The sequence below is a fragment of the Lagopus leucura genome, unplaced genomic scaffold (genome assembly GCF_019238085.1).
Source record: "Lagopus leucura isolate 7727_CA_CO unplaced genomic scaffold, USGS_WTPT01 Super-Scaffold_73, whole genome shotgun sequence".
NCBI lineage: Eukaryota > Metazoa > Chordata > Aves > Galliformes > Phasianidae > Lagopus > Lagopus leucura.
The window spans coordinates 91,416,374-91,440,539 of record NW_024962252.1 but is presented as its reverse complement, the minus strand read 5'-3'; positions in this window follow the sequence as shown (position 1 = coordinate 91,440,539).

The window sequence follows — 24,166 nt, the reverse complement described above, 5'->3', positions numbered from 1 at the left end:
CTTACATGTGAACATATTGGTGCAGAGATGCTCTGAAAAGCCCAGTCCCATTCCCAAGTATATAGTGACTGAGTAGCCAAGGTTATACTTTAGCACTTTACATTACCTTGACAATGTTACCTCATTATTGCAAGCATGTGTTTTACCATGTTGTCTCTAACTTTCATTTAAATCCAAAAGATAAACAAACACTGTTTAAACTGTCTCTTGAAAAGAGAACTTGAAGACGATAATTTTTAGAAAAAACCTTTAGAACTTCGAAGGTACATAAACTAAAAAGACATCACTGCCACCTCTATCGTATATGCACCTTGTTTCTTCATTTGCAGAGGTCACCTCTTTGAGATTAGACTTAAGTAAGTTAATACTCGGCTTCAACACAAGAGGTACTTTGTAAATCCCACATTAATTTTGATTCTCCCTGGCATATGACTTTGAAAGCTTTTTAAGGAATTCTTTTGCCAAAAGAGCAAACATTAATAGCAGCAGAACAGAGATCTACCTCTTCCAGCCCAAAGGGGACATGGATGGAGAGCTTCAGGATGTTCTCCACTAATCCGCAAAAACCTTTCATGATCTTATAATTTTTACATTGTTTAAAAGCTAGGTAAATAAACTACTGAGATTATTTAGACTTTTTTTTTTTTCTTCAGTATACAAACAGCCTGACTGCTGTTCACTGGATATAGAGTCTGTGCTTTGAGTGCTTTCCCAAAACAAGTTGTCATCAGCGGCCCCTGCAAATTGTTGAATTGATTTCCCTTAGGTAATCAAACTCTGTAGCAGCTTCATTGCCTCATTACCTGTATCAGATATTACAGTTATCTTACATGGTGGCCTTGTTCTCTTATGTTATAGCTTAATTGTAATGTAAACGTAAAACATTTGTCAGGAATCTTTACAAGAAGTAATTTTCTCTAGGGAAAGATAAAGAAAAGTGAAAGTTATTTAAATTTGCAGCACTCATTGACCTGGTGGTCATCCCAAAACAACAGAATGTATTCCATAGGAAAGAAACTCCTTCCCCCAAAAAAAGTAGACTTCCAGGCCGTAACAATCCCAAATTGAAGAAATAAAATTAGTAAAATAGTCGGTATGTAAAACCAATCAGTGTAAAGTTTTTTCCAGCTGTTTTTGCTGCCAAATATTTTTTTTCCACTGCACAGTAACTCAGCTTCATAGCTTCTTCTCTATAATGCAAATGGGAGAGAATTAGTTTTTTGTTAATGCATCCACCATCTTTTTTTTGCATGAAAATAACTAACAGATGAGTGTTTATATTTAGGATGGGAGTTTTGCATAGAGAACTGCAAATAAATGTGCCCATGGTATCTGGGTTACATCCTTTAATGATACACAAATACATGCCAGGAACACTTTAATTGCATTCAGGAGAAAGTAAAAACTATGAGAGATGTAAAAGAAAGTGTAAGATACAATGAGATATAATAAATAAGAACTAGGAAGTTGCTGGTCAGAGCAACATTCAAGCTTATTTACAAGTCCAAAGAAAAAATAATCACCCTCAGGTTCAAGAAAAAGTCTTTATGGTGACTCATATCACTGCTAGATTTTAGTAATCTAGTCTAGATCTCACAGAACAGATTTGCCTTTATTTGTGACCCTTTAGGCTAGCCAGGGCCCGGAGGATAGCAGAAGCTATGCTCCTCTCCGAGTAATCCAAAATTGGTCACGATTGCCTACCTACACACTACACACTGTGGCAGAAGCAATTCGCAGCTGAAGTGCAGCATGAGTGATGCAGATGAAATAAACATCAAGGCAAACACATGCAACCAGGATTCTGGTCTCTGCAGTGGTCTACAGGGACCACTGCAGGAAAGCTGGAAGATTCCCAAAGATCTTTCTGAAGGCTGAACCAGCTCTTTTCATTTCAGTCTTTCTAGTGTTGCCTTTATTTCCATTTCCCTGGTAAGACTGACAAGGTTTGGAGCTACACAGAGACTGTAGAAGACATGGTTATCTTGTATGAGCAACTTTAGAACTGAGAGGAAGAAAAATGCAGCCTACCCAAATATGTAAAAGCAAAGCTCAAGGCTAAGAGCAGTATTTCAACCTGTGTCCTTCAGCAGAGCGTGCCTTGAAATCTTAGATTTCTACAACTGTCTCACTGACGGACCTTCAAAGCACTCGGTATATTCTGCTACATGAAAGAAAGGTTTTCAGTGTTACTTTCTTCTTGAGCAAGTGAAATATAGTATATATGCCTTATACTGGCAAATAAACACAAGTGAAAAATGGCTGTAGCACAGATGTGCTTGTGAGAAAACATAGCCAAATAAGTGGAAGAGAACCACTGTAGCAGTGATTCATGTGTAGCAAAGGTACTCTATTCATCTGGCTGTTATTCTGCAAGGTGGCTCAGTTTGTCCAGATATATCAGCCTGTTTGTTTGCTCATTGTTGGCTACAACTGACCCACAGCATCCCATTCACCTGAGAGTTCCTCGAGTGTTCATACCAACAAATCTTTTCAAATAGTTTCAAAATGGTGGTCCCTTCTAGCAGAAGAAACCAGTGTGGACAGACTGACCACTACTGAAAGCTAGGAGAAGTAAAGCAAAATACATGGAGCTGTATTAGTCAGCTAGACTACTCAGCACACCATGGGAAAAAAAAAATAATGGATGTACGAAGATTTTAGTGAGAAAACTATCATTTGCCATTCGTTGTTTTTAATCTACCTATTTAACGTTTTTCAGCTGCCCCATCAGGAAGACTAATCAACACTTTGTGTCCTACGTCTGCCAAATTCAAGAGCAAAATTCTTAATTTCCCTTCACTGTGAAAGGAAGACCTCAAAGAACACCACATAATTTGCAAACCTCAGCCTTTGGCTGAACAAATACTCCTGCACTTCTCAAACAGTTTATGAACATTGCAATTAAGTGCAATAAATAATTCAGTTTGCACTGCTCCTGCTACAGACCATTTTAAGAACCCTGGTAAGATATACAGAGAGCACATGCCCAGACACATATAAAACCTGGAATAGGGCAAAGACAACACCTGACTATCAAACAGTGTTGCACTACAGAATGTGAGAAGTGTTTTCTTGGTACCTATCCTTCTTCTATTCTCTCTGAGGTCTGAGCCTCAGCTTATATGTGTAGCTGCAATCATATTTGAAATGATGCCATGACAAAGAGATGCTGCCTCATGCAACCTGATTTCGGAAGCTCCAGCGCTCTTCACAGTCAGATCTGAAAGCTTGATAATTTCCAGTGATTTGATGGCTCAACAGCACAGTTCTTCTTGACCCCCTGCATGAACTGAGCTTGTGACATAAAGGCGACAAGCTTAAAGGAGCCAGATCACAGTCTGAACAGTGTTTTCACTACCTTTAAAGTTCTCTGCTTTTTTACGAGGTGCTTTCACAGAGCATAAAGAATGGTGCAGCATTTCTTGCTTTAAGAGACCTTAGTTCATAGTTTTCACAGTCCTCAGCAGGACACTGATTGCAATGCTTCTTTTGGGAACTAAGAGCATATCCTACTTTTTTCAGATACTCCTTAGCTTGCTGCCTAAAGCCCCCAAACATCAGTTAGTTCAGGGCCCTGTGACAGAGTAGGTGATGAAGCCCATAGCCCTGGAAGCATCTGTGGGGTAAAACCAAGTCGGGTTTCTATGGCTCATGCTGAAGGATCAGGATTAACAGAAACATTTTGCTCAGATTAGGTGACAATCTTTAATACTACTGCTGCTTACAGATGCAATCATTTGGATGTATGTATTTTGTGATCTTCTGTTTTGTTCTAAATACAATTAAGAAAACAGCCTCCCCCAAAAAAAACCTAACCATCACATCCACAACTATTAATTTGAATATTTTAAGAATTTTTTCAACTCTGAAGCCTTTGGTTTGGTTTTCTGACAACGTTTGACTCACCTTGCTCTTCTGACCTAAGTCTGTGGAGAAATTTTAAAAACAGCAAGAGTGTCTCTGGCAAACCAGGCCTCAGTTTTGCCCACACTATTATTTGTGCTAGAGTGCCTGCATGTTTGTCTAACGAAAGAGTGGAAAAACCATTACAAAATGCTTCTAATCAATAGCCTGTAGGCACAAAGCTCATAGGCACAGAGCTTAAACACTGAATATTCACTGTCAATCAATAGAGTAAACATTCAAAAGCACTTGCTAAAAAATAAAAAAAAAAAAAATCAAGATACTGTTTAACCACAGCCTGCTCCCAAATATACTGCTAATGCTAAAAGGAACATTCTTGCATTCTTCTAAATGCTGTTCCTTGCAGACTATCGATTCCTTTCCAACTACATTTTTAAGTTGCTTAAAACTTGCTATAAAGTAGAGACATTTTCTGGATTTAATAGTTCTTTTCAGGTCAAGAAGAAAGAAAAGCCTAGTTAAAAGACAAGGAGGGGCATTTAGAAAGACTGACATTTGGACAGACAAGATTTTTAAACCAACCTCATGTCAGGAATCAACAGATACGTGCCATTCATATAAGCACAGCAAGAGGCACGAGAAGGAATGATATTAAACTGTAGTTGTATGTTTTTCTATTATAGAAAGATGCTTCCTCAGACTTTTAACCCAGGAGGTGGAAACTTACTTTGCAAATAATATGTCAAGCACAATTTATTTTTGCAATACTTCTGAAAAAGCAGGTGAGATGTCATATGTGGATTACACAGCACCACACTTCACTTGCAACACTTAAAACATTGGTATGATATAAAAATATATATATATATCTTAGTGCTTCTTCAGTTTGCTGAACCATATACTGTGGTGTACTGCTTCTAATTTGCACTTTTATGACTTCATCCAGATGAGAATCGCTAAGAATTTTTCAACAAGAATGAATTAATCCTTGCAACTGAAGCAAGGAGAGAGGTTCAGCGACTCCCTCAAGGACACAAAACCCAGCTTTGACTCAACTGTCAGGCTCCAGTCTGGCACATAGCAAATTCACCGTGTCCAAATATTCCCTAGAAGTTCTCAGCAGCATTTCTCTTTATAGTTCTGATTTTGCTAAGGTGATGCAAAATAAAGGAAAGAATTGTAGTTGCAGAAATGAGCTAGCATACAACGCCAGGAGTTAGATCTCTCCATTCTTTCTAGTCATCACACCAGATTTTCTAATTGGAAATTCCTGGAAATTAGTCTGGAAGGCCAAGCTAAATATCATAGAAGAAAATGAACAGCAAGTATTGCCATATTGTCTCACCATTTTTCATCTAATGAAAGTAAATTGCACAGAAAGAGCTGATCACTTTGCAGGAGAAGCAGGAAATACCCTTGGGAAGATGTGATTTGCAAACCTAAGCCCTCGTTTCTTCCTTCAAACCAAGTGGGTTGCTGGAAGATCTAAGAGTAATGCACACCATAAGTCAAAACTTAAGGTAGAAAATATTACTTTCCTTACTTTCCAAACAGAAAATATTCTTTCCTCTTTTTTTTTTTTTTTTTTTTTTCTTTTTTTTTTTCTGCAAAGAAATAAAGCATATCAATATCAATAGCATGATAACCAAACTGGAAACAATGCAGAACTTGATTCCCCTATATACTACTGAAAGCTCCACTTCAAGATTCTTACGTAGGCAGCAGAGAAAATCTTCATTATGGAACAGAATCAGGTATTAGATGTCCAGACAATAATTAATGGGGTTATTTCAGGACTGGAGAAACAATCAGCTTTTAAAGTACCTTCATTTATTAGTTTGTTTTCAGCCATTTGTAGCAAAAGCATGTTATTCAAAACATAAAACATGCAAAATATATCAAAAGACACACAGGAAAGAGGAGAGATTCACCAAGGGAGATAGTACTAACGTAACTGTACTCAAGTACCTGTTGCCTCAGTAAATAGCTCATTCTTCAGAGCTGCACTGCACAATACACTTGTTCACTTTTTATTCCACCTATGTATTCGACCTATTTATTTATTTTTACAAAAGATTAATCTAATACAAAAAAATACCGACTTCTTCCACCCTGCAGGGATTATAAGGTGTGTTGGTATGCACAGTGCACCTTCAAAGATTCTCTCTTCTGCATAGATGAATAGCCAGAGTATCAAAGTTTCTGATTCACCTCTTAGCTGAAGATGTTTTCAGTGTTATGCTTAAAACCTTTAAGCTCAGAGGCTTGATCAAGCATTAACACTTCACTAAAGCAGAAGCCCTGGTGCTTAAGAAGAAACACTGGAGTGAATAACGCAGTGTTAAAGATCATACAGGAGATTTTAATAGAAACCAGGCATATCTACCTCATTACACAACGAAATCATCTCTTCTCACTTGGTTGCTTTTATCTATTTTCATATATGCAATGTGTTCATGAGACAATGTGGAATATGCTCCCAGGTTAGAGAACAGACATGTCTATTGACTTGAATAGAACATACACAAACTGAGGATATGACCTCCATATGACACAAGCCTCTCCCAACGAAAGAACATACTGTCAGAAAGGATAGTTTGCCTAGCAGCAAAGAATTTCTGATTCTTTGCCCAACTATTTCTGATCTTACCTCAAAATCAGCAGAATTATTTGCACAGACAGAAAGGAATTTTGTTGTGATGTAAGATGGAACTAAAACTCACAGAATTCTAACATCGAATTCCATCCCCTCCCCAGTTACACGTTTTTTACATTACCTGAATCTCATTTTAAATCAGCGAGGCTAATTTTATTTCATTTTTGTTAATCTAATTAAAATAAGTATTTTAATTAATTTAGTCCTGGTGGAAAGTCAGAATTGTACCCTAAATCTGTAGACAGTTAATATTTTAGCTCATGTGAGAAGAAAATAAAAAGAAAGTTAAAAGATTCCTCTCTCATGTAGACTCTACAGAAAGTATGCTTAATGCATACAGAACAGCAGCGAGCATTGCAGGGAAGCAGGAGTCCATCACGTACAAGCAAAGCACCCTCAGTCCCCCAGAAAAAGGTTCCACAAATTCTAAAAGCATTAGGATTTCAGTCATAAGCTTGCCAGTTGCTGCATTAGCTCAGGCAGCCAGCATTTCCACGGGAGATAAACTAATGCCTCACTAATATATTGGCCACACTTCAGTGACATTCCTAGAAGAGCTTTTGTGGTAGGAACTGGAGGTAAAACACCATTTATTTGAGAAATCTGCTTTGGTCCTCATAAAAATCACTGTATGCTTTTATACACTTTCCACTTCTTAAGAAACATACTTCTTGTTATCCTATACCAGCTCTTCCATCAGATCTATACTGGTGCATTTATTTCTCACAGAAAGGGTTGCAGAAGGAGACAGCTGACCCACCACATTTTGCAGTGAGCAGTAACAATGGTAATCACCCTTTAATAGGGCTACATACACATTACTGGGCAGCAGCCCTGTAAGTATGGGATTTGCTAGCATGAAGAGCATTCTCACCCTGACCAGGAAGGGCTGACAGAAGGAGCACCAACCTATCCTATTGCTCCCATCATGTCAGCAATGTTGTCTTTGCAAGTTGCAGAATACTGAAGCCATAATGAAATTCCCATGTAACTAAATCAACATCAGCACTGGTCTCTAATATCTCCACTGTGACCAATGGAATTAATTTGTGCTAAATTTCAAGGTAACAAGATCAGGATCCAGTACACAGTGTTACTTGTGGTGTGGTCATACCACATCTGTGTCACGACAGAGCCCCATACCACCAAAGAGAAAAAGAGCTTGCAACAACTTTCAAGTAATGGGATTTAAGCTTAAACAAGATTTGGCTTTTTAGATTCTCCTTCTTCTAAATACATAGTCCTTTTATTACTGCTTTATATGCTGAACTCATTCTGAGCCTCAATTATGGCACCTTAGCATTATTCTCCTCAAACTATATGAAAGATTCAGAATTAAAGAGACAAATATTTATGCAAGACAGACAAGCAGACAAAGAGAGGCAAAAAAACTCACTCTTAAGGTGCTATCTTCTGCCAAACACACTGCACAAGATGCTGAGATCAATTTTTCTATGGTATTACCAACTGTCTCCAGCATTTGTTCAGGATATTCAGTGACAGTAGGTTAAGGCCAAGGGAAGAGAAAAGCAGATCATGCACTAAGTGGAATATTTCAGGTTTTTCAGGGCAGCAATCACTTCTCACTGTAATGAGCAGAACACATGGTAATGTGCCATGGTGCACTGAAGCCAGGAGAAAAGGTCATGCTTAACAGAGGGCTGCAGAATTCACTGCAAAATGAGCATCTATTTAATCACCACAATGAGGTCAAGAGCATTATCCACGGGTAATCACATTATTTTTCAAATACACTTTGTCATGTTAAAACAGTGTTCCACCAGAATGAGAAGCTATTTGTGCCACTGTGCCACAAACTATCAGTTTGGTGGATTTGTGTCAAATGTACAGAACACAAGAGTGATAATTCCCTTCGAGTTTTCCCATTATAAGGAACCTCGTGACAAAGAATTTAAACAAAGATGTGCTGATACTATTTGGGCAACTATTTCAGGCAAGCGTGCAGAAAATCTCCTGCTAATTGTATCACTGATAAGGGTACAAGGCAAGTAGAACAGAATAATTTTATCCAGAAGTTCTTCAGCAGTGTTTACATGAAAAAAATAATAATAATACATCAGGTCAAAGAAAAACTAAGTTGAAGTATCATGGTGAAAATTAATCTTTAATATGTACTTCAGCATTTTTATCTCATGTATTATTCTGGGCTCTAGTGACTGCAAGGTACCTAGAAACAGATTTATCTTGTTTGTAAATATGGAGATAGCTTTAGTAGTAGCTTTTCTAAATCACTTAAAGATGAGATTAGCATTCACTTTGATTTCTACAATTAGAAATAACAAAGACCTTCAGTGAAAATATTTCTCTCTACAGCTACCTGAAGGGAGGTTGTAGTGAGGTGGGCGTCAGCTTCTTCTCCCATGTAACTGGCAATAGGAACAGAGGGAGCCTGAAATTGCTCCACGGGAGATTCAGATTGGACAGTAGGAAATACTACTCCAAGAGAGTGGTGAGGAATGGGAATGGGCTGCCCAGGGAGGTAGTGGAGTCACTGACACTGGAGGTGTTTGAGAGATCTTTAGATGTACTGAGAGACCTGGTTTAGTGAGAAATATTGGTGATAGGTGTATGGTGGGACTGGATGATCTAAGAGGTCTTTTCCAACCTTCGTGATTCTATGATTCTAAGTTGACTTAATAAAAAGAATAAGATCAATCATTGCTCAATGTGAACTTCTGCCATAAAACTATGGAAATCAGGTAGAATCTGCCACCGATGAAGCTGAGTAAATTTAACTGAAAAAATCAGATACTATTCCACATTTCAGATAACCGTTTCCTCCATTAGCCTCTACTCTTTCCCTTAAAACCTGCTGGATTCATTGTTACGAAGTTGAAAGTCTTCTTCATCTCTGAAGACAGCCCCAATTTGTGCTGTTTCCAACTAGGATTCAGCTGCAGACAGCAGATCAGCTGGAGTCAGAGAGAAAAGGTGGGTGTATTCCTGGAAAATGCTCTGCAAATGAGTTCTCAGAGCTTCAGCATCATGTTTCCATGCCAACAAACAGCACATGAAGACACATGTAAGTAGCAGGCTTCGTGAAGAAAAAGAACTATAAGTTTTACTTGTTCTGCCCTCTGGAAGATTCATTATAGGGTTGATGAATATCTGTCCAGGCATTTTTTAGATTGTTTAAGAGAATTAAACATTCAAGTTGAACTTCCTTCCACACCAGTATGTTCAGAGCTTACCTGGGTCTGGACCTAGCCCGTTCTATGGTTAAATTGCCCACATTAGGCCTCTGGATCTCCTGACCCAAAGGATGTCAGGGTGCTCTGTACCATTAGAGTGTGCTGGCTGCAGGCTACTCTTTTTTGAGTCTCTTAATTTTGGGGCTATCACAAACCACTGCTATCAGTTTCCTCTGCTCCCTTGCCAAGTGCATTTGGTTCTGGCTACAATAAAGCACTATGCAGGCACCAGAAGTGAGACTGAAATAGCAGGCTGCAAAGTAACTCTAGGCAGAGATATATAAATAAATAGGTATCTATTTCACATCTCCAAAATTGGACCCCTTCAGCATTCAGCATAGGATTAAGCACATATCCTTTTCAGGCATCAGCTAAAAATTGCTAAACAGCTTGGTCCCCAGCGGCTGCATTTTCTAAGACTTCACAGTCCTTCCAGCTCCATTCCTCTCACAGGGCTGGCCCCTAACTTTGACTAAAGATCCTTATTTCCTTATTATTTACATCAGTGAACTGGGTCTTGACTATTTCACATCTCTTAAACTTGTCTGCTGAGTCTCATTCTGGTCTGAAACTGAGATACATTTATATGCCCAGACATTTGACCTAGTCAACATAAACAAAGCAAAACATATTCTGAGATAAAAATGAAAGACTTAAAACATATACTGGGATGAATTTGCAGATATAAATTCAAAGGCCAGATTAACATTAAAAAAAAAAAAAAAACAAAAATAAACACTATGCTAATTGCTGGCTAAGCATGGTGGACTATCCCAAGGGCATGTCTAGGTTGCACAGGACAAGGGAGAAATTCCCAGAGCCATGTATCAACATACTTCGTTGCTAGTTAAAGACGCTCAGGCCAACTGAGCACCTCCTGTGATCCAATCAATGTTAATATGGTGTATAATAAATGAATATAAAGATGTTATAATTATGAAATAAACAGGAGAGTTAGGCAAAGCAGATTATAATAACAAAAATAGAATAGATAGAACGCTCACCCACATCCTGGGCTTGCTGCAAAACTTCAGAGGAGGGAACTCCAGAAAAGAGCCATCCCCACTGGTAGTCAGTTCTTAAATAGGTCTAGGAGAGGTGCAGCCAGGTTCCACCCCTTCCAGCAGCACAGGTGAATTGCCTTCACCTGTGCTCCCATGGCTGACTCATTGCTCACCTCAGGTGATCAGTCAGAGGTTCAGGCATGATTCAGCAGTTCCCATACAAATGGTATGCTACTTCTGGACTTCAAAGCAGTGATCTTGGCAGCAGCTTTCCTTATGCATTTTATTCAATTACTCTTTTGGTGATCTTCACTTGGCAGCTTCTATACTCAGGGCATCAATTTTTCCCACATTCCTCTGAATGCTGTACACAACAGAAGCTGTGAGAAGGGGACCACCACTTTATCTGTGGTCCAAAGAAAAAGAGCGGCAGGTAGAAGTGGCAGTGGCAGATAAAACTTGAAAGCTGCCTCTATTCCCTCTTTCTCAAAGCAAAGCCCATGCCATAACATTCTGCTTTTGCGATGGCGCTGCTTAGGATGGACCATTCACTCTGTAATATATTTGGCAGAAGCCTGTCATCTAAGATGAAGTTGTGCAATACACAGACTTGCCAGCATCATCCTTGGAAAACAAACTGTAGTGTTTTGAAAGCCATAATCCATCTCTTCTCATATGACTGTAGAGTTCAATTTACTTAAGTACCATGCATTTGTGATATACGAAGATATTATACGGAGTATAAACAAATATATTGTAAAAGAGACTAAAAACCAGTCGTAAAATTCACATCTATCCAGTTATCCTCTGCAACAGTACATCTATGGTGAGCATCAGCATATGAACATAAACAGCTACTGTGAGGTCACAAAGCCTGAAAATCCATCACTACATTTTAAGGGGGTAAGCTTCATATAGCGTGGCTCCCATGGAGCTAGAAATGTAAAGCAATGCTTAAAATCTGTGATGGAGCTATTCTGTTTAACAAATACCACTTAATTTCAAACAAGATGGGAAATACATCCCTACTGATTTTCAACATTATTTCCACATCTCATGGACTTTTATACAGTAATAAATCGGGCACCGTGGTAATTTATCCCCTAAGTTTGTATCTACTATCTACTAGCTCCATTAATGATCTGAGCTCTGTCTATTTAAGCCTCTGTTTAATGACACCATTCCCTGTATTTGTCCTTAATGCCTTTACAGTTTAATGCAGCATGACAAATGAACACTGTGCATTTCATATAGTTGCAACTACAGTAATGCCCCATTTTGTATTCCTATCAAGTGGAAGTAGAACAAGCAGACAAGAATGTGCTAGAAATGCAAACAGACTTAGGGAAAAATATTCAGTGTTCACAAGTTGTACATTGCTTCAAGCATTTCACCTTTCTGTATTCACCTGAAGTGAGTTTTCCGAGCAGTTTAGGTCACAATGGAATTAATCTCACAGAAAAGTCTTCAGATTTGGCTTACTGCTAACTTTCAATTTGGTGCTGTTGTAGAGTTGCTTCAACCTCATCATTTGAATTTGCGTTATCTTAAGGGCTACAAAATCTAGAAGTTATTTTACAAATAAGGGTTTGTTATAGTGAATAGCCTAGAAATTTTTTGCATGTTCTCTTACATAAATTTCCTACTGTGGTATTAATAATTAAATAGATAAAGCACAACATGTCAGCAGATTAAGGAAGAATCAAATTTTATTTCTTAGACTATTTAGTCCATTTCTATATATGTTCTGGGTTGTTCTGCTGTCCTAGTCTCAACAGTGACATCCTCTTCTATCCATGTGGCAGTTCTTTATACCTTCCCTGATATGTAACAGTTATTCATCATTTCTGCTGTTATGAGAATCAGCGGTTATAGTTTTATTTAAGTCGTTCTTACTGTACTGTATGACAATGAGACATAAGTTGTACATCCCCATCTTATTTTGGGTTTTGCTCCCCTCTCTCCAGAAATGATTCTTAAAATCATACTCAGTTTAACTCATCTTCCTCCAGCCTCCTTTCTCTGTCAATCTCCTTATCTCCAAGGCAAGAATCTTTTTTTTTCTCCTTTTCTTCTGCATCAAATCCTTAAGTTCATCAGTTCTCTAGTTTCATCCTTCAAGTACTGTAAAACAACCCTTTTCTCCCTGCTAGCTGGGTCACCAGTACACTGAATGTTACTCATCTTTCTTACCACAGTACACCCTTAAACTTAACTCTCTCTCATATGCCTTTCTGGTTTGTTTCCAAAACACCACTTCCAGAATCAGCTTTGCAAGCCATCAACCTTCAGGTACTTTCTTTCCTAAAAAAATTGTTCTCAAAAAAAACTAAAAAAGCAGGCATAATCCTAGTGGAGGCGGCTGCTCTGTCTTTCACTATCTAAGAATAAACTTCATTATGCTGTGAGCAACTTGTTAGACAACTGAGTGACAGAATTATTGAAAGATTACATTTAAAAATTAAGTGAAGGTGTTACAAAGCTGAAAATAATATAATCTGCACACATTTTCAGAATTATAGAAGATCTGTTTCATCTCTGCTTAATATAGATAGCTTGCAGCTGGTTAGTGCATGAATGCAGGTTCTAATAAAAAAGGACTTTCTAAAAAGATATTATTTAAGTAATTACAATACAGTGTACAAGAGGAATGCTGATTTCATCTAAGTTGAGTAGATAATCTTTGAAGGAAACTTTACCCTAAAATGAATCATGAGTCAGAAACATCTTAGAAGAGACATATTGTGGACTTGGAAATAGTTCCATTTTTAACAATAAAATATTTTTCAAAGTCCTTTTTATACAATTCCTATTTAACTAGCAATTTTGATCATTAGGAAAATACTGCAGGAAAAAGTAAAAGATGAGAGCTGGGTGTTTCTTTGGGTCTTAATTGCAGGGTGCAAAAAGACACAAAAACAGAGACTGCAGCAAATTTTGGGATAAAAGCCAAGCTTGCAATTTTTAGAGGCAGACTTCTAGCCAAGAGATCAGCCTGACCTTGTGTTATGAGACACTGCACTCAAAGACACTCTACTGAAGGGCCTAGAATTAATCCCTGGTACAGCAAAAGAATTTTCAAGCAAGGGATTACTCTTGAGAAAAGTTTATAGAAGAATGTCCTGACACTAATGCAGAAGACAATATAATTTTTCTTTAAGCTCAGGAAGACTTCAGACACTAAAGAATTCAAAATAGGAAAGTTCATGTCATCCTCAGGGAGATGCAAACAGAAAAGCTGGAAGGGCTTACTGCTTTAAAGTCACAGTGCAATGGGGGAAAAAAGAAACAACCAAATTTAAAAATGAATGCTTTTTAAATTTTTTGTATGAAAGACAGTTTTTTGAGAGACAGACAAATTTTTTACTTCACTTATATGAATAACCATAATTGTAGGACACAGTCAATGCTGGAACACTGAATATGGTACAAATCGTCTTGCTCAGTAAACATCTACTTCACAGTTTTAGGAAACTTTCATCAGTTTGCCACTCAATTGCTGGCAGTCACATGCACTGGATAGAAGGGAATGATGTCTTTCCTACATGCTAGATGTCTCTGTTTGGCCTTCTTCCATGCAACAGCACCATGTTAATTCAATGGCACTCTTCTAGAACAAGGAGAAGTGCAATAATGTGCTCCCAGAACCTTGTCTCCAATAAATATTTGTATAAATTTTGAAGTTCAGTGGTTGAACTCCATTCAGAAGTACTTGTCATTAATTAGAGCAGCTCTGGATATCCAATACAAATATCTACTTCATCATCTCATAAGTTTTATTTTCTTGACCTCAATATCTTCCTGTGTCTGGAACTTCAACAGTTTAATCAAAAGTTGGATAGAAAAGCATTTATATTTATCAGTTCTGCATTTCTCATTTTAATGTAATCATGTTTGTTCTAATCTTCTGCTTTCTCAATCAATTGGATTCTTCAACTGAAGTTAAAAATGAAGTGATAAAAGAATTTGGTATCAAACTGTTTCAAGGCTGTCCATCAAATTCTGTACATTGTAATTCCCCTGGATAGGAATCTGAGTTCTCTTGATCTCTGACATTCTTTCTTCTGATGAAATGCCACAGTGTAGCCATCAATTACCACTTAGTAGCCATTTTGTTGTACTTTTCTGCATTGTCCAAAATACCACAAAGTTACCCATAGGTGATGCATCGTTATACTCCTACAGATGCTCTTTACTGTTCAACATTAATTTACAGGCAAGAAAGCATTTCCTTCTATTTTGCACTCTGAGGACTAGCCACTACAGCTACTGCAAAAATTGACCAATGGAAATTATTTCAAAAAGCATTTGTTTGGTATAAAACTTCTTTGACACCGTGCATACTCAGAGTTGTCAAACCCACAACTTCCATTTCTCTCCCCAGAGGTTGTTATAGATTTCCATTGGCCTGTGCACTGAGGAAGTCAAGACTGTATTTTCTATTGATTCCAGCACTGTGGCATTTAAAAAAAACAACAACAACAACAGAAAAAAAAAATGTTAAAGAAGTGCAATTTAAAAAAAAAAGTTTGTTTAAAGGCACAGATGAAAGGGAAGTTAAGCATTCTACAGCTAAAGAACTGGAAAACGATTATGTTCCTCTCAACAGCTCATAATGTCAATCTGTCAGAGGAAACAGCCTTTACATTTCTTCCCTACAGAAGTAGGTTATTCAGCCCAGACAAAGTCCCTTTAACCTCCCAGAGTTTTCACACCTGGAATAACATCCTGTCTTCATTTATTTTTCTTTAATACAACAGAAGTTACTCTAAGAAAGAGAAAAAACTCAATAGTTATTCATTCTGCATCCAAAATGGGGTTGGGGTAGAGTGCATTAAATGGGGCTTTCAGTGACAACAAAGTACTGAACAGGTGTATGTTTTCTGAGCAATATTCACGTCTGTGCTTTTAAATGGTCATAGGTCTTGTGAGGGGAGAAAATACATAAATGGTCTACTGACAAAATAATGCTTATCTTAGAAAACACTCATTCTGTGTAACTGCGTTTTCCATGGAAACATATCAATGCCATTGAACAGTTTGACTTGAAAGGCAGTAAGACAGCCCAGAGCTTATTTGAACTTTGGTTTGCTTCCAGATTTCTAAAAAGTCAAACAACACTGATTTTGTTGTTGTTTGTTGCTGGTTCTCATTTTGCTTGCCCAGAAAGCCCTGCTCTCTTTTCAAGGAGCCTGCAGGATTTTTTCAGCTTTATGTCCCCCCTGCCTTTCACATGCATTTCAATTTTTTCTGCTTAGTGAATAAAGTTTCCAAAGATGTGTAATGTATTTACTGATTTATTTCACTGTCAGAAAAATCCCCACTCTAGTCAGTTCTAACAATGAGCATTACATGGGCCTTTATGAAGGTTAAAATAGCCTTCAAAGACTGCTCTATCTAGTTTACTTTGGCAGAGGTTTGACTTTTAGTTTAGTTTGCTTTAACTAGTCTGTACATACAGATATGTGACATATGTGACACTCAAAACACTCACAAGACATTTGGGAAAAAATGCCTATCTTGTCAGGAAAGTCAGAATTTGATAGCTTGGCATTAATACAGCTTCTCATCTTCGTAGTTGTACCAGAGGATGTGACTGCCAGAAGTTTCCAACCAGTGCTGGATGAGAACAGAGCAGTAAAATACGTATATATATACATACATACACATCTATTTCCCATGTTTTAGCTTCAGCAGCTTAGCAAATCAAAGATTTCACCTACTTTTTTTTTTTTTTTTTTTTTTTTTTTTTTTTTTTTTAATTCAGCTTTTCTGTCCACCACACCTACACAGCAGGTAAGAGAGAGGAGTGAGAAATGGGAGAGAAGCAGCCCTGCAGTCCCCAAGGTCAATGCAGAAGGAGGGCAGCAGCTCCCTGCAGCCTAAGGGAGGCCCATGGAGAAGCAGGCTGTCCTCCTGCACCCTACCAGATCTGCCCGTGCAGCCCAAGGATATCCCTTCAGGAGCAGCCTCTTTGGAGGGTGGGGAGTGAAAGACTGCTGTTGTTGTGCTTAGCTATCTACTAGTGTTAAACCATCACAAGCCATTTCTACTCTTCTTTCTTCCTCCCCCACTCTGATGAAAACAGACAAATCAAAGCCAAACAAAATACCTTTCAATACCCACATTTTGCTCAGATTATAATTATTTCCTCAAAATAGATTGCTGGCTATTGGCAAATTAGGGTATACTATCAGATTACAGCAATCTGATTGTATCTGTACAGAGTACAATCACCAAACACACAAGTTAGACCACTCTTCCTCTTAAAACAAAATAGTTCTAATACCTTTTCACCAATCTTACTCACAATTCCAATCTGCCAATTTTTAAATTGGTTATCACCTTCCTCAAGTTTCAAGTAGAGGTGTTTTGCACTTATTTAAATAGTACTCAGTGACCGTAGCATAGTCCATTCTTATCTACTGTCTTTATGACAAGCACAACTGAAGAAGTCTCAGGAGACAGCGCAGCTGAGGTGAGTTTCTGTATTTCTAACACAGATGAAATGGAAAAATAAACCTGAGTTAAGCTTCACAACTTTCATGGAACAATTTTGTTTTGTCCTTTCTGTAGCTGCCAGTGAAAGAAGGATCCAGATACTGCTGAATGGTTGTGGTAGGGTCTTAGAGCTCAAACTCATCATTACTGTATTGCTGTAAAACTGAATAACTGCCAAAGTGCTAACAGTTATGTGCAAGTTCCTTAAAGAAATCCAACTGTTTTAGCTGGAGATAAAAATTGATAATTTATTTAAAGATAATTTATTACTTATTAAAAGTAACTTATTTTGCAGCTTAAATTCCAACTGAACCTCATTATTCTTTTAGAATCTAACAGGAATGCAAAAAAAAACAACAAAAAAAGCAATTTCAGTATGCTGAGATCCTTCACTGAAAGGAAGGCAGGGATGGGAAAAGAAAACAAAGCTGATTTTGTGAAGTCTTAATTTTAAATTAACATCCTTCCTTGCTTAGACAGAAATGTGGAAGAAACAAATCTTCCTTCAGCAGTCAGAACACCTCAACCTCTTTAGGCAGTAGTTGCCATGAAGATATTTTCTCATATTCTAAACATCTGTTCTACAATTGATTAGAAGTGCACGGCCACCCCTGCTGGTACCCATACAGTAGAGTGCCAGGACTTAAAGCCAGGCCAACATGAAGAACTGCAGCCTTCCTCACCTCCAATGACAATTCATATATGAGAAGTGGTCCAGGCAAATAATGAAATCTACAGTAAAATAATTTCACTAGACTATTACAAAAAGAAGTACTAAAAAATACATAGGCCCAAACTGGCCTGATGTCTGCTTAGCAACCAAAATTCTGGAGCTATTCTCTTCTGCTCAAGCATTTACAGTGGATTCAAGAGAGAATATGTAAAACATGTTCTGATGTCATCTTCATATTCCAAATACCTCACACCTCTTTTGATTCAGTTTCTCAACTAAAACTGAACTGAAACTGAAAAAAACTGTGGTACTATGTGGAAACAAACCCTTCTGACCTTTCTGTAGCTCATTTCATAGTGATGAACAACAAAGTTATCTAGCTAGAGAAATCACAAAATACAATATGGTATTAAGAAATTGATCCAAAAATCCCAGAAGAGGTAAAATATCTATACATAAACTAATAACTCACACACTGAAAATATCTTGCAACAACAAATTTGCAAAAAAACTCAGGTTGGTCTCAAACTATAAGTATGGCTAATAAAATAATGTCTTACAGAGCATGCTAAGTGGCTTACCGAAATTGCTCTATTTGTCACATATATTTCAATAAATAAAAACACGCTGTGTGCTTTTCCCCTTAGATTCATGACATTTTTTAATAAAGGCATCAATATTGCACGCATTCTCTCTCTTCATTGCCAGTGTATCAGCACACTACTGAGAGAACACTTTTACAGGCCACACATTTATCTACCAACAATGTGAGAAACAGAATAGCTAAGTAGGCTTAAAAGATATAAAGCGTGCCATAAACCAACCCTTAAGCAAACATTTCTTCTTAGTTTAATGAAGACAACACCACTACTCAATTAATGAAGGTATTATGAAACACTTTTACTTTTTCCCAGGACTCTAGTATGTCATTAATTCCCTCCTCAGATTGGAAACTCCATCCATGGAGATGTTCAAGGCCAGGTCAGATAGGACCCTGGGCAGCCTAATCTGGTTGGAGATGTCCCTGCTCATGACATGAGTGCTGGGACCAGGTGATCCTTAAAGAACCCAAAACATTCTATGATTCTGTGGTACTTAGCTGTATTATAAAATCAATAAATAAATACCGCTAGTGGAAATATTCTCCTTTGATTTTCATGGAACTTAACATCTGAATCAAATGTAATGGGTAATCATCTTTGAAATAAGTATTCCTACTCCAAAAAAACCCTGTAATTTCTAAACTGAAACGAGATAAACGGAACTAAGATATCCTTTAAGCTTTTAAAGTAGCATCATAAAAATCTGCTTGGCTGTCTTTTGTAACATGGAATTTGAATTATTTTGTACTGAGTAGACATCTAAATATAGGTTCTTGGATCAGTGATTTTTGTCAGCGAACCATCACATGCTATTAAATTAGTACTTCTTAATAGCTATGACAATGAGTTCTTAATCTTTCATTTGTCCAGAAACTGCTACTCGTTGATATCTCCAGTCCAAGGTTTAGAATCGTCCAACAGACACATTATATACAGTAGGATAAGGGAAAGTAAAAATACACCTAATTTCCTCAATTATATCATTTCCTCAATATTCAATAAGTCGTTCTATAACAACAAGGAAAGAAACTTGGCAAGATGGAAATAACAAGGATTTGTGAATGGCAAAGATGAAGTCTTCAAAAACTTTGTCTTGAAACAGGCAGCACGTCAGGGTCCTCCAGTCACACAGAGCACCACAGCTGCACTGTTAGCACACCAGGAAAAAAAAAAAAAAAAAAAAAAAAAAAAAGCCTGGAGCATGGCCAAAGTAAAGTATCTTGATAGAGTGTGCTCACCTGAAGGAGAGGAGCACAACAGATAACAGATAAGATACAAAGCTGAATTCCAGGCAGCAAAGGGAAAAATCCCCTGCAGCAGGAAGTAGAGGGTATAGCACAGAGGTCACCTGGTTACTGCTCAAGGCAAGCTTACAGCAAAATGGGATGGCTCATTCCTCAGAGATAAAGCTTGCATTAACAAGTGTAAAGGCCCGTGATCTAAAATAAATGGAATCCCTCATTTTTCAAACATAGGAACGTAGCTACATGAAAGAAGAGGTAGCATTCAGGAGTAAGAGTTAATTAAAGTAAAGGCTGGAAGTAACATTCAGCTAAGAGAAAAGAGAAGTAACAGACTAGGGAAAGCCTGCTCTTCAGCAGTCAGTGTGTCTATGTATTTATCAGAAGGCAGATTCATCTTTTTTGCCTTTAGACAGATTTTGATTTCTTGCTTGCCAGTATTTCTAGCCTTCCAACTTAATGCTTTCACAATGGCCAGCCCTTCACCTAGCTCAGAAGAAGCCAGACCCATCCTATTGGTTCTATCACCATCATTTAACTACATCAAAATAAATATGTAATTCTTGTGGCTATTAGATCTTCATTTAGCCGTGTAGAAAGTAAACACTGTGATGTTTATGTGCAAAATGCACCCATTTGGAATGGTAAGTTTAAAAATCTTTGGAGATATTATTTAGAAGCCATGAAAAAGCTCGTAATGGCAACAAAATGGGACAAGAAGGATAAAGAATAGCAAGAAGGATGCTCTTTCTACTCTGGTTTTGCTCAGGAACAAATTATTATACCAGATATAAAGTGAGTGGCATAAAGATCGCCTGCCTAATTTTACATTCATTCTGGGCATATGCACAAGACTAAAGAAAGTGCAAGTCAGAAAAATAAGCCTAAAATATTATTTTGATTATTCTGTTTTTCGTTAATAAGGATAAAATAGTTATGAACATACAGAAAGTCCTTAAAGAACATTGGTTTACTTATATTCCAAACAGAGAAATTTCAAATATTTTTAAAATGTTCATTGAAACACACACAACTTTAACAATTTTATCTTAAAATGTCTCTTCTTTGTAATTTCTCATTTCCAAGAAAAGCTGGATTAACATGAACATATTGGAGCCTGAAATGGAAAACTGCTGTGAGGTTTCTTCTAGCCACTCTACAGAATCTCTTGCAGCTGTTCCCACACTAAATTCTGAAGTGTAGTTTAAGCACCCAAGTGAAACTGAACTATCCATAACATTAAGAGTGCAGAGGTAGTTACTCATGCCAGTTCAGAAATAAAGGAAATGAAGGTGCAAATACAACAGCCTTCAAAGATGTCCATGAAAGGCATAGAGTATTAGCAGAGAGAAAATTCATGAAACACTGCACAGCAGTACACTGATAAATCACTTCAGCTGTTTTTAGCCCTGTGAATATGCACTACTTCTCTAGAATGGAAATCTGGGTATTAAATAGAACTACTCATAACATACAAAGTAGGCGTACGTGAACAACTCGTTCAGGCAATTAAGAAAACCCATGTGGCTCACGTTTTTTGGTTCAAAAACACCTTCTCATTTAGTGGTATAAATCAAAAATAATTGCATTAAAAATTAAGAAATCAAACCAGTATGGGAAGAGATACAGATCCATTCAAAGTTATGTAGAAAGCCAAATTTCAGACTCAAGAGAATTCCTAACACTTCAGCAGTAATTTCAATGTCAAAAGAGAAGGCACATTGAGGCATAATACAATGTATGATAACAGGCAGGTCTGACATACTTAGCTAAAAACCTTAAATTGTATTATTAAAATGTAAGCTATCTGTGGAGTTCTTATTCTTCAATATTGATTAAAAACCAGTTGTCTTCATTGGAAATTTCTCCATTTTTAAAGCTAAAGATCTGAGGTGCTTGTTCTAAACTTTCCTACAAAAACTGAGAAGTATAAATCATCATTTAATAAGAAAAGCATACGTTCTATCAATAGCCAATATATTAATCAGGAAGATTCTTTTATAAACTTTAAGACTTTTGTAATGTTAATGAACAACCATTTTACTGTCTTGTAATGTAATCAGAGAACTTCATTAAACAGTTACTCCCCTTCTCATGTAAAGACAATTGACCAAGTAAAATAGCAAGCAGTGTCTCCTCAGTCTCCGGCTTCTTCAGTAGGTTAATCAGGGAAGGATACTATAAGAATTTTCTGATTTTGAATTATATGATATAATAATATGGTTTCCCCAGATGTACGAATAAATGTGTTCCTGAGTCATTTTCAAAGATGGTATCACTTCATTGCAGAACTCATTTATATTTATGACACTATAAATGCTCTTTACAGTGGCTACAGTAGGTGAGGGCTGCTCTGAAACTAATGCCTCCTATTTTATTATTCAGACCAGTGACATCAGAGGCAGAAGTTGGTGGTATGGCAGTTGAGACTGAAACTTCCCACCAATATTCCATTACATTTTGTTGCTATGTGATAGATGGCAGCAGAGGGGCAGTCTGACAAAAAGGCATCTGACATGGAACTGAATTCCTTCAAGTGGAAAAAGTAGCCCCAATTGCCATTCATTGACACTTGCTGAACAGTAATGGGAACCCAACAGTGGATGCGAGCACAATGAGATTGTGGGTGGTGCATTTCAACAATGCCAGCTTTGGGTCACCTCCACTGATGCAGATTTTTAAGACTGGGTCATGCAAGACCTTGTTTGTTGCTGCTGAAAATGCATAGCTAATGGTAGTGACTGTGTAGAAAAATATTGTGTTTCAGCTAAGAACTTGCTCTACTCTTTATGTGCCACAGTTTCCATGGAAATAAATAGGAGGTATTACTTTCAGAGCAACCTACATATTTAACAGAAATCTTGAGTTTATTCCAATGTATGTAGGAAAATATAATCTATCCTGCCACTTTTTTTTTTTTTCACAAGCATGGCCAGATCTCTTTTCTCTTCAATCACTCTCACATACTGTGGAATTGGTGGTAGATTTCAGCTTTGGGTCAGGCCCAAAGGGCAGAGATATAAACAAATCAGTCTTGTTGTCAGATCACAGGTAAATTTGTTCATGGTAAAATAAGAATTAGGCTGATTGTGACTCACTGACTTGTCTTCCTGGCCTAAGTTGTCCTGTCTCTTTACTGTGGATTGAGGCCCCAAACACTTCGTGCGTTTGGGGCAGTCGCTCCTGACCCTGTTCTGCTTTTCCTTGTCACATGCTGTGGGCCTGTCCCTTTGTCAAGGAGGACATTTCATCTATGTGCAGACTTGTCACCCTTGCTTCCATCTTGTTTTCCCTTGCATAGAACAGCTCTCTCCTTTTGTTCCTTGACTCCCCTCTTCAGCTTCTCAGAAACACTGGTAACTTCCCACACCCTATTTAATACATCCTAATTAACTTCAGACAGCTGACAATGACTTAATACACTCTGCATCCAAGAAGATAGAATCATGGGTTATCCCTAGAAAGCTAAATTCAAGTGAGGAGATTTTTGGAACTCAATAACTCCATATCAAGAAAATATGTAACTCTGATTCAAATTAACCCTACAATAGGCAAGATAATTGTACTACATTTTAGCTGTTTAATACATGGTTGTAAGGAAGAGTTTGCCTGGCTGAACCCTACATGCTAGAATTATGCACACTATGCTGGCTGCTGATAATTTTCTGGGGCAGATGAAAATAGCAACTAGGAAAATCAAGCAAAAAGCTTAGCCAGCATAGAAAGCAATCTTTTAATTAAGCAGGTTAATCTCTTTATCCCATTTACGTAAAGAAAGAAGATGGTAATCAAAATGTAGTCTTAAATCTGGAGGAAGAGAATACCAGTGTCACCAGTTTCTCAAAGTAGAAACTCAAAGTAGAAAGTCCATGAGAATTACTGTTAAAAATTGAATTACATCTGGTTTTTAGCAAAGTATATATACAGCATGTATGCCTGAAGCTTTTTATCTGCTGTTTTTTCATCTGCTATTTCTGTATGTAGCCTACTTACTCACATTTTGTCCTGTAAATAATGCATATCTTTCTATTTATTTTCACTTAGCTTGCTGAAGTGGGTTTTCTTGAACGTTGCAATAAAATTTAACAAATCTTCATGATAATATTCTGCGTCTAAAGAAAGCTGTTGAGAATGAAGCTTTATTCCGGTTAGATCATCTTTAAAATAAATTTTATCGACAGGAAGGTAAAAAATATCTTTAAATTTTAGTGACCCTAAACCATAGCTGGCTGAGGGCAGTCTATAAGAAGTGTTGAAGAGACAGTGAAACTGAGGATTCAGATTCAGCTTGTGCTTTCCTACTGACATCGGTATAATAATAAATACGATTGTAGCAGTGAGAAAATGAAACTATAGAACAAATTTTAGGTTTTAGATCAAGCCTACAATGTTTAAAACACACGGTCATAA